Source organism: Lathyrus oleraceus, chromosome 3, assembly GCF_024323335.1.
Source record: "Lathyrus oleraceus cultivar Zhongwan6 chromosome 3, CAAS_Psat_ZW6_1.0, whole genome shotgun sequence".
Lineage (NCBI taxonomy): Eukaryota > Viridiplantae > Streptophyta > Magnoliopsida > Fabales > Fabaceae > Lathyrus > Lathyrus oleraceus.
Window position 1 is genome coordinate 228,452,197 of NC_066581.1, and position 9,517 is coordinate 228,461,713.

Sequence of the window (9,517 nt, forward strand, 5' to 3'; positions counted from 1 at the left end):
CCTCTTCATCTTCATCCTTATTCTTTTACCAATACATATTTGACCAATGATTTCTCTAATGTCTAAATGCTAGTTGGTTCATCAATGACCTTGTGTCAGATGAATGAACACAAGTCTGACAGAGATAGGTCTTCCCCATGTTTTTTAGTGTGTGGAATGTTTTAGGAGTTTGGTTCTTTGTACCAAATCTCTAACATGCATTAACACTTATATTTTTATTGTCCGACCTCAGATAGTTGTGACTTCTACATAAGTCCAATTACGATTGCTTAACATAAAGATAAATTTGTCCCTCAAGGCATAACATTCTAGTAAGTGAGATTGTAAGTCTCACATTCTTCATGGAATTATGTGGAAACTTGGCCTTTTTTCCATTCATGAGAGCTAGCGGCATACTTGTTGATTTATCCAAGTTTGAGCCTTTCTCAGTGAGAATACGTAGCCACAAGGATGTGAATCTTTGGCGAGCATACTTAATTATTCCCTCTTCCGCCTTAGGGCATCATCCATATCTTTCACTATCCATTATGTACATTCGATCATAAACCACTCACCCCAGTGACATATTTCTTCTTTGAAACCAAAATACAGTTTCCTTTGGAATTCCATATATACCCTTTTAGAACGCCTAATGAAAAGTCTACGTTTGTATCAAGAGTTATTTGTGCTATCAAACCAAACATTTAATTCCTTCTTTTTTGGCCAAGATGCCAGTTTCCCTCGATGGTACAAACTTAATTTCTCCTATGGATTCCAATACACCATTACATGTGGTTTCAAATTATACATCTTCAGTCATTTGTCACCAAATATTCGTTTCTGTGACTTTGGTCACTTCATTCCATCCATCTCCATGATACATTCATATACTACATTCAGTCACTTCACATGATATACCCTATCTTTGAGCCAAATACAGTATTCCTTTGAGATCCATCTTGTATCCCTTTGTGAACCAAGAGTTGTTTGTGCTATAAAACCAAACACTTAATTCCTTTATTTTCGGTTCTCCAATACAGTGACACCATGCCTTAGGCCCCTCACTTGTTGGTTCATACTAGTTTTACTCTTGGGTTCATATTTCATCCCTTGTTGGAGTTCAAATCACATTGTTCTTTGGTTCAGACCATACTTGTTATCACAATTCTTTTCACCTCCTATCACTAGTTTTATGAACTACGAAGCTCTGAATTCCTCATTTCACTATGAGGATACATAGGCATGAGGGCCCTAATCCTTTCTGAGCACTTTATCTATTATTTTCCTTTTCCCTTATTCTTTTGTGAGTAATCCTTAGATATAACACCTATTCGAGCAAGAACAATCAAAACAATTCCCATGTAGTAGCATGGATGTCAGGGGTGCTAATACCTTCCCCTTGTATAACCGACCTCCTTACCCATTTCTCTTTCCCCTGAGTTTTATCGATTTTTTCCCTTTTCTTCGGGAATAAATAAAGTTCGATGGCGTCTCTATTTATTCTTTGAGCGTGCGATGCGCTCGGGTATAATTCGCGTAGCTTCACTAAATAAACCTAATTAATCATATGAACTATATTAATTCCTAATTATCAAACATCAAGAAAATCCTAATTTTAACAATAACAAGAAAATTCAAAGGCAAGTTTAATTCAAGAATTAACTGAAATGAAAATAACTTAATTAAGATTGAAAATGGATTAAGCATGATAATCACGGGCCACGGGGTTAAGAATAGAAGGGATGTGCATGAAGATAAGATTGGATCAAGGACACGAAATGCTTGGGCCAAAGGCCCAAACTCCTAGCACAACCCGAATCACATGAACATTGCCAAGACTCACTCTTTATGTTCAGCCAAAACGCACGCTCAGGACAAAATGCGACAAAAAAAACTCCTTCACGGCGCCATAAAAAACTCATTATGCGACACTTCAATCTTGCGCCCACAACCAAGAATTTCAGCAAACAATTACGAATTTGAATTCACCCTCGACAAAGAAACAAGAATGCAATTGAATCCACGTGGAAATTCGACATCAAAATGCAATTGTCAAAATTAAATTCGAATCAAAGTTGTGCGTGAAATAGCAACGATTGTAGATTGAAAACGTACCAGATTCGTGCTTTGCGTGGAGGCGGAGATGAAGACTCTTAAGTTCGAATATGTGTGTTGCATCGTTTTGATGAAGAGTGAAGACGAAGCTTGGTTCGGCTCCATGCGTTGTGTTGCAATGAAGAGTGAAAGTGGAGATGCGCAACGAATCGTGGTATTGTGATGATGAAGAGTTCGTGATGATGAATGAAAAAGTGAAGGTACCAAACTCTTTTTGAAACTTTGTTTGCTCTTCTCCGCCTATAATTTTCGTTTTTATGATCGTGTTACTCGGTTGTTATGAGGGTTGAAAAAGTTGTTAGTTGGTTCAGGAAATTGGAGGTGGTTGGAGAGTTCTTGAAGTGTTTGTTAAGGGTTCTGAAGGTGAAAGTTAGAAGTTGGAGGTATCAAGGTTCAGGTGAATTTAGCTATGTTGGAATGAAGGGAAGGTTAGAGAGGAGGTTGGATTTCTGTTATCGTTTTGTGAAGTCAAGTTGGGGATATTTGTGCCATTCGGTTCAGGAGGTTGGGATTTTGGAATTCAATTTTGAGTTGTTGGAGGGAAGTTGAGAATTGGTTAGGGAAGGTTTTTTTGGGTAGCAAGGTGATTGTGTTATCAATTGGAGGTTGAAGGTGTTCTTGGGAGAAGTCTTGTTGAAGGTTCAGTTAGTTTTTGACCGGTTAGTTCAAGAGGGTTTGCCCGTTATATTAATGGTTATGTTTTCCCATTTTATGCAGGTTTTTTTGGTGGTTTGTGCAGGTTAGAAGAGATTTTCATGTCTGTATTCGTTTCTGTTTTTGATTCCCGTTTTCAAGTCTGATGTGGTGGGCTCTAGAGGTTAGGATTCAGTTCGAATGTGGAGGCTTTGGAGGTTAGGCTTTTTATTCTGATGTGTTATCTTAGGAGTTGTTATCAGTTAGAGAGTTTTTTAGCAGGGTTATGTTATGACAAGTAAATCAGTTAGGTTTGCTTTTGTTTCAGTTAGGATGAGTTGAGAGGTAGTTAAAAAAATGGTTTGGAGCAAGAGAAGTTAGCAGTTGTCAAAGTAAGTTGGCGAAAAATGAAGATAGTAGTTAGTTGCTAATGTGACTTCGGTTTACTTCTTATCCTCTTATACTTGCCCTCTATTTAACTCATCAGATTTGGACAGGTTGGACAACTACACATTCGACTATTGGAGCGATCAATGCCACAAGAGTCCAAGACTTTCAGTTATTTTTTTATTCAAATTATGCATTGTGATGTTACGTACAAGAATTAGGGATTTTGTGTGGTTATAATGTATGAAAGTATTGGAAGATGAATTAGAATGTATTTATGTATGTAATTGGAATTGAATGGTTATATGATGGTTGTTATATGAAATTGGAATTTTGGAACTTGGAATTGTAATAGTGTGAATTGGAATGGAAATTAGCAAAACTTGAATTGAATGTATGGTTATGTATTGAATAATGGTTTAATGGAAATTAATGGTTTATGCTTTTGGAATTGTATGTTAGAAATTGACTAAAAGGATGATTAAGGTTTGGAAATTTTGATTGAAACATGATGATTGGAATTGAAGATGTATGGTTTATGTTATGAATTTGAATGTAATATGAAATGGTTTATGAATTTGGGCTTATGAATGGTTTAACTTCATATGAACATGATTTGATTTTAAAATGGACATAGTGTGGAAATGGCTTTGATGTGAAAATGAATAATGGATTATGGTTTGAAATGAACATGGTCAAAAATGGTTATGATGTGAAAACGAATCATGGATTAAAATGGCTATAGATGGACACGAACATGAATTATGTGATTACGGACTTAGAGGTAGATGGTTGACATGTCAATTGATTGACCAAAAAGTCAACAATTGACCAAAGTCAACTGTAGGTTAGATTAAGGTTTCCTCTTGATGTATTGTATACGGGCTTGTAACAAATGACTTATTGACTTTGTTCAAACACCTTCCTCAAGCAAACAACGAATGACACTTAGTTTAAATATGAAACAAATATCTTGAATTGAATAGAAACTTGACTTAAAACTTGGATCTTGACTTGGTATGAATCACAATGCAAGACTTGGAACTGACCCAAAAATAATGGACTAATGCAATGACCACTGACAAGAAGAGGTATTGCCCAATCAAAATCAACTTCACTGTTACCCATCCACAATCCTTAATTAAACTCCAATCATCAAGATACAATCCACAACGATCCAATAGGTGCCTACAAACAAGAATTAGGGTTTCAGACAAGGAACAAGACTTTACAAGCACTTCCCCAAACCATAGGCCCACCATTAGGGTTTTAGGGACTGAATCCAATACCAGTGAATTAAGGTTTCCACTATGCTCCATGATAAAGACAACCAAGATGAAGGTTCACCAAACCAAACATGCCATGGAAGAACCCTAGCTTAGGACTCAACCAATCTTTAATGCTTTGTGGGATCAAGATCCTTGAATCCATGATTTTATGATTTCCTCAATGCAAATGGAATGTACATGATACTATGGATATGTAGATGAGATGAATGCTTATCAATATATGCAAATGATTAGGTTTAGTGACCTAGATGATCATTGTGAATGGGAAAGTGAATTTTGGGGTATGACAGTGTGATAACCCAACCCCTTTGACGACCGGTGAAAAATTCCAGCCTGTAAGCCATGACGGTCTCCCTGTCACCATGCTAACAGCCGTCAGCTGACCCAAAAGCATGACGGGCAACCCGTCACGCTGATGCAAAACTCAGAATATGCATTTTTTACCATGGAAGCTCATTCAAAGCTCTGATTTTGACCCCTTGTATCTCAAATCGCACAAAAAAATAATAGACACATATTATACAACAATCAAACAGTCATATATACATCAATTAACATCCAAAATCATAAATTAATCATGAATTAAATATTATGTTCGTAAAACCAAATACACAATAATGGTAGTGATAACATTCAGATTCATGCTCATTCAATATACATAAAATTTACAATACTCAGAGCACGAATTTACACATCAAACACGGAAATTATCATGGATTGCACATAATCACATTCAAGAATTCATAAAACATAATAATGGAGAAAGACCTAGAGGAGGGTGAGAATCCATATATACCCTTCATGCAATAACACATATATTCAAGTAGTCCCCCCCCCCCCCCCCCCCCCCCCCCCCCCCCCCCCCCCTAATTGAATTTTCAGGCACAAAACATGTTTGGTTATGGTGTTCTTCTTCTCCCTCAAGCTTTTGTTCTCATTCTCTCACACTTGCCTCTTTTTTCCAATTGCATAATTTCCATGTACTGACAAATTTGGCTCTCCTCGCATATTCTATTTATTTTTTTAACCTAAAATATAATTGACTTTCCTTTTCACACTTTTAAAACTCCTTGTTACTCCAATTTTACCAAAAATCTAATTTTTACCCTTAAATCTCACTATTTTTCTTATTTTATTATTGTTATATCATTTTAATGAAATAAAGCTCTACTAATTCCAACAAGCCCCATCAATTGCCAAATAATCACATAACGCATGTTATCACCAAAATAAACAACTAAAGTGTATCAAATCACCCAAATAACTAAATAAAAACAATAAAAATTCAATTAAATAAATTAATCAAATTCGGGGTATTACGACGAACATCTGCCTTGCGTATCTTCGTTGAACGGTCCTGGAGAGTCCCCTCCCAAAAATGTATCTATCAATGGTGTTCGCTACATGATGTAGGACCCTTTTAGTCATCTCTAGACAAAAAAAAATGTTAGTTTCATCGAGCTCCACGGTGGACGCCTTTGTACTGTCCAAAAAATACATGGTGTGCTTGTTCCCCTACAGAGGCAGAGAGACTCAAATGTCATTTTAGGTACATTGCAATTTTAGGGGGTGAGGGCTAGTCCACGACGGCGAGTAGTCTTATACGGTGGTTTTTAGGGCTGTTTGAGGGGCCAATTCACGTGAAGTAAGAGGCCCTGTTGGTGGCTGATACTGTTGGGTTTCAGACATACAATTAGATTGATGGAGTTAGGGCTACCAGGAGCGGAAAGTTTTACCTCGTACCCCTACAATTATACTCATACCCCTACAATATAGTTTTTTGGACCAAAATACCCTCGTATAAATAGGGTATACTTTTCAAAATATTGAATTTTATTTCATTTTCGCTTCAAGACTTCCGGATCAGCGTTTTTGGCATTGTAAACCGGAACACTCAGAGTAAGTCTTCTGGTTCACAAAAAACATACTATAACACTTTCCAGAAGACTTCTGATTCACTGTAATTTTTAGGCATTGAACCGGAACTCTTTAAGAAAGACTTCTGGTTTGGAAGAATGTTTACTAGAACTCTTTGTAAAAGACTTCCGATTTTTATTCAGTTAACCAGAAGTCTTATGGAAAGTGTTCCGGAAGTCAAACTCTGGTTTCATCACACTGGAACTCTTTTTAGAAGTGTTCTGGTGCACTTTTTTAATAATTTTTTTTGTAGTGGTTCGAAGACGAAGTGTCGACGGTAGGATTCCATACCGTAGTTTAGGACAGGGCTCATCTACATTTGCAGCAGAGTCGTCTAACTATCCAGGAGGGTCGTACGATACGTCTCTTTTGGTAAAGTGCGAGCATCATGTTGCTCGCCATTTATGGTTTGGTGAGGTAAATAAAAGACGTAAATTTGAAATTGAATAATATTTGAATATTTTATATTGTGTTTTATAATATGTGTTTTAATTGTTTTCAGGAAAGAGGTCCGAAGAAAGAGTTAAAGGTTGCTGCAAACGGACTTAAGCTGACATCGAGGATTCCACCAGCTCTTCCACAATAGGTGGAGATTTGGGTTTCTAGGTATGGGTTATCTTCACTTCAGAGAAATAATTTGAACAAGATAGACACAAATCTGGTATCCGCATTTGTTGAAATATGGCATCTAGAGACATCTTCATTTCACATGTCGTTTAGTGAGATGAGCATTACTTTGGATGATGTCTCATGTCTGCTTCACTTGCCCATCAGGGGTGTGTTATGGAGTCCTCAAGATGTCACTAAAGAGGTTGCTGTTGAACTTGATGTTGACTACTTAGGAGTGTCACATAGTGAGGCACAATGACATGTTCGTAGTTGCAGGGTTTTTTATTATAAATTGGAGTGGTTATACGATTAATTCGTACAACATAGAGCTACTTCTAGCTGGGCATATGCGACTAGAGCATATTTATTGATGTTGGTGGGTTCCATAATTTTTGCCGACAAGACCTTTACACTTGTCGAGGCACGATATCTCTTACTGTTTACAGACTTAGATAGATGTTAGGGATATAATTGGAGAGCAGCTGCATTGGCTACCCTATACAGATACCTTGGAGATGCGTCCATGTTCAGTTGCAAGCAGCTCGGTGGATATCCTACTCTCCTACAGGTATATAATTTAATTTTGTTTATTAAGTGTTGGATTCATTTTATAAAGTATGTTAATTTAATTTATTTTGTTTATTATGTTTTTATATTGTAAAAGTGTTGGATTCACGAGTACTTTCCAACTGTTGGAAAAAGAGGAGAGAATTGGAAACTAGCTGATAATTGTGGTCTTCCTCGAGCGATGAGATGGTCCTATAGGCAAGGAGTCCTGAAGATGGATGATTTACGACCTATTTTGGACGAGCTGACATCTGCCGACGTCATATGGTGTCCATTTGAGGATCATAGAGGATGGCGTCAATTTGATGAGTTATGTTTGTACAATGGGTGTTTGAAGTGGGGTGACACATTTGTTCCATACTTGCCTGACAGATGTTTATGTCAGTTCAGATACAAGCAATATGTTCCATCCCCACCTCTTGATTGTATGATGGCCAATGATATTGATGTTAATTGGATTGGTTACCATCAGAGCATTCTTGCTGTGATCCGTCCAACAACCTTGGCCACCACTCCATCTGATATAGAAGATGGATATCTGGAGTGGTATTATTGTGTTTCGCATCCATGTTTGGTCCCGAACCAAGAGAGGTGCTAGTTCCTGTTTACGATGCAGGACCATCTGATCCTAATCGAGCTCGTGTATCTACATTGATTCATCGTTATCTGAGACAGATTAATGCCGAAGAGGAAGATCTGCAGTTTGCTGATTTATTTGAAGCTTTGCATATTTATCATTCACATTTATTTATGTATTAACTTTTAGAACCGAATGTAATAAAATAGACATAATATAATATTCATGTTTTGATTACATATTCATGCTAATATAGGCGTAAGTAATTTCCAATGTTGTAGACGTCCTACAAATCCTAACATCCAAGACATTGCTGCTTGACAACGAAACTTCTACCAATCTAATGTGACCGGTGGCAACGGAAACCCATATTTCATGTTAACCTGATAACAATAATTAAAACATATATTTAAGAAAGTGAAATAATTAAAGCAGTAAGTCATATAAAATAAAAATACGTACCTGAACCCAATGATTTTGGTTAACAAAACAATGCAATAAATGGAGATATTTGGTGAATGTGAACTTGTCATAGGAAAGAAAGTCATGCACGAATTGTCTAAATAGACAAGTACAACATTATAGCAATTTGCTATCAAGTAACCCATATCTGGTAGAGTCAACCATTTTTCTGGTGGCTGTGAACTAAAGGATTCTATCATCAAAGAATCTCTCACTTCTGCCAACCGATTACAAAATAACTTATCATACAAAGTTGACTTATCCTTGTCGCATCCGCGAAAAACAACCGGCGGGCTAAAACAAAACAAATAGAGCCGCCACCGTGCGTTATTTATCCCAAAGGAGGGAAAGGAAACGCTCAAAGTAAACCTGGGAAAGACATGGTCTCGCGACCAAAGAGAGATGGGATCGGGAGTCGGTTATGCGAAGGGAAGGTATTAGCACCCCTACGCATCCGTCGTACTCGACGGGATCCACGCTCAGAAAGGAAGAATAAGGTTGCTAAAACTGCTCACAAACATCACACACACACACCAGAAACAACACAGGTGGGATAAGAGGGGAACGGGCTCGCTAGGACATCGCATCCTATGCCTACGTATCTCATCTGGAATGAGAATCAGAGCTACCGTAGTTCGGCTCACGCACGCCGAAATAAAACACACGCACAGACGCTGAGACGTCAAAACAAACACACAAACAGACAAACATGGAAACTGAATACCAATCGCTGGGCTTACATCGGACTCCGAACCAACAAACACACACGGGAAACCAATTGCCAATCGCTGGACTTACGTCAGACTCCACACAAACAAACGCCAATAGGATACGGAATGCCAATCGCTGGTCTTACATCCATCTCCTAACACACAAGAGGGTTAACCAACAAAACAAGTTACTAAGGAGTCTGGCACTCGAGCCTAGTAACTGTCAAGCAAACACACACAAAAAAGGAAAAGGGTGAACACACAGACTAACA

At 37.7% G+C, this 9,517-nt stretch overlaps 1 long non-coding RNA gene across 4 annotated transcripts; it reads left to right on the top strand.

Moving 5' to 3' along the window:
• The first annotated feature begins 1,830 nt into the window (after nucleotides 1-1,830).
• LOC127126474 (uncharacterized) lies at nucleotides 1,831-3,507 on the top strand. Of its 4 annotated transcripts, XR_007804991.1 has the most exons (4): nucleotides 1,832-2,294; nucleotides 2,812-2,945; nucleotides 3,056-3,119; nucleotides 3,225-3,507. It is a non-coding gene; the product is annotated as an uncharacterized LOC127126474 (long non-coding RNA). The 4 variants fall into 4 exon arrangements; XR_007804994.1 differs by having other exon boundaries at nucleotides 1,831-2,945; nucleotides 3,215-3,507; XR_007804992.1 differs by having other exon boundaries at nucleotides 1,831-2,945.
• The last annotated feature ends 6,010 nt before the right edge of the window (nucleotides 3,508-9,517 follow it).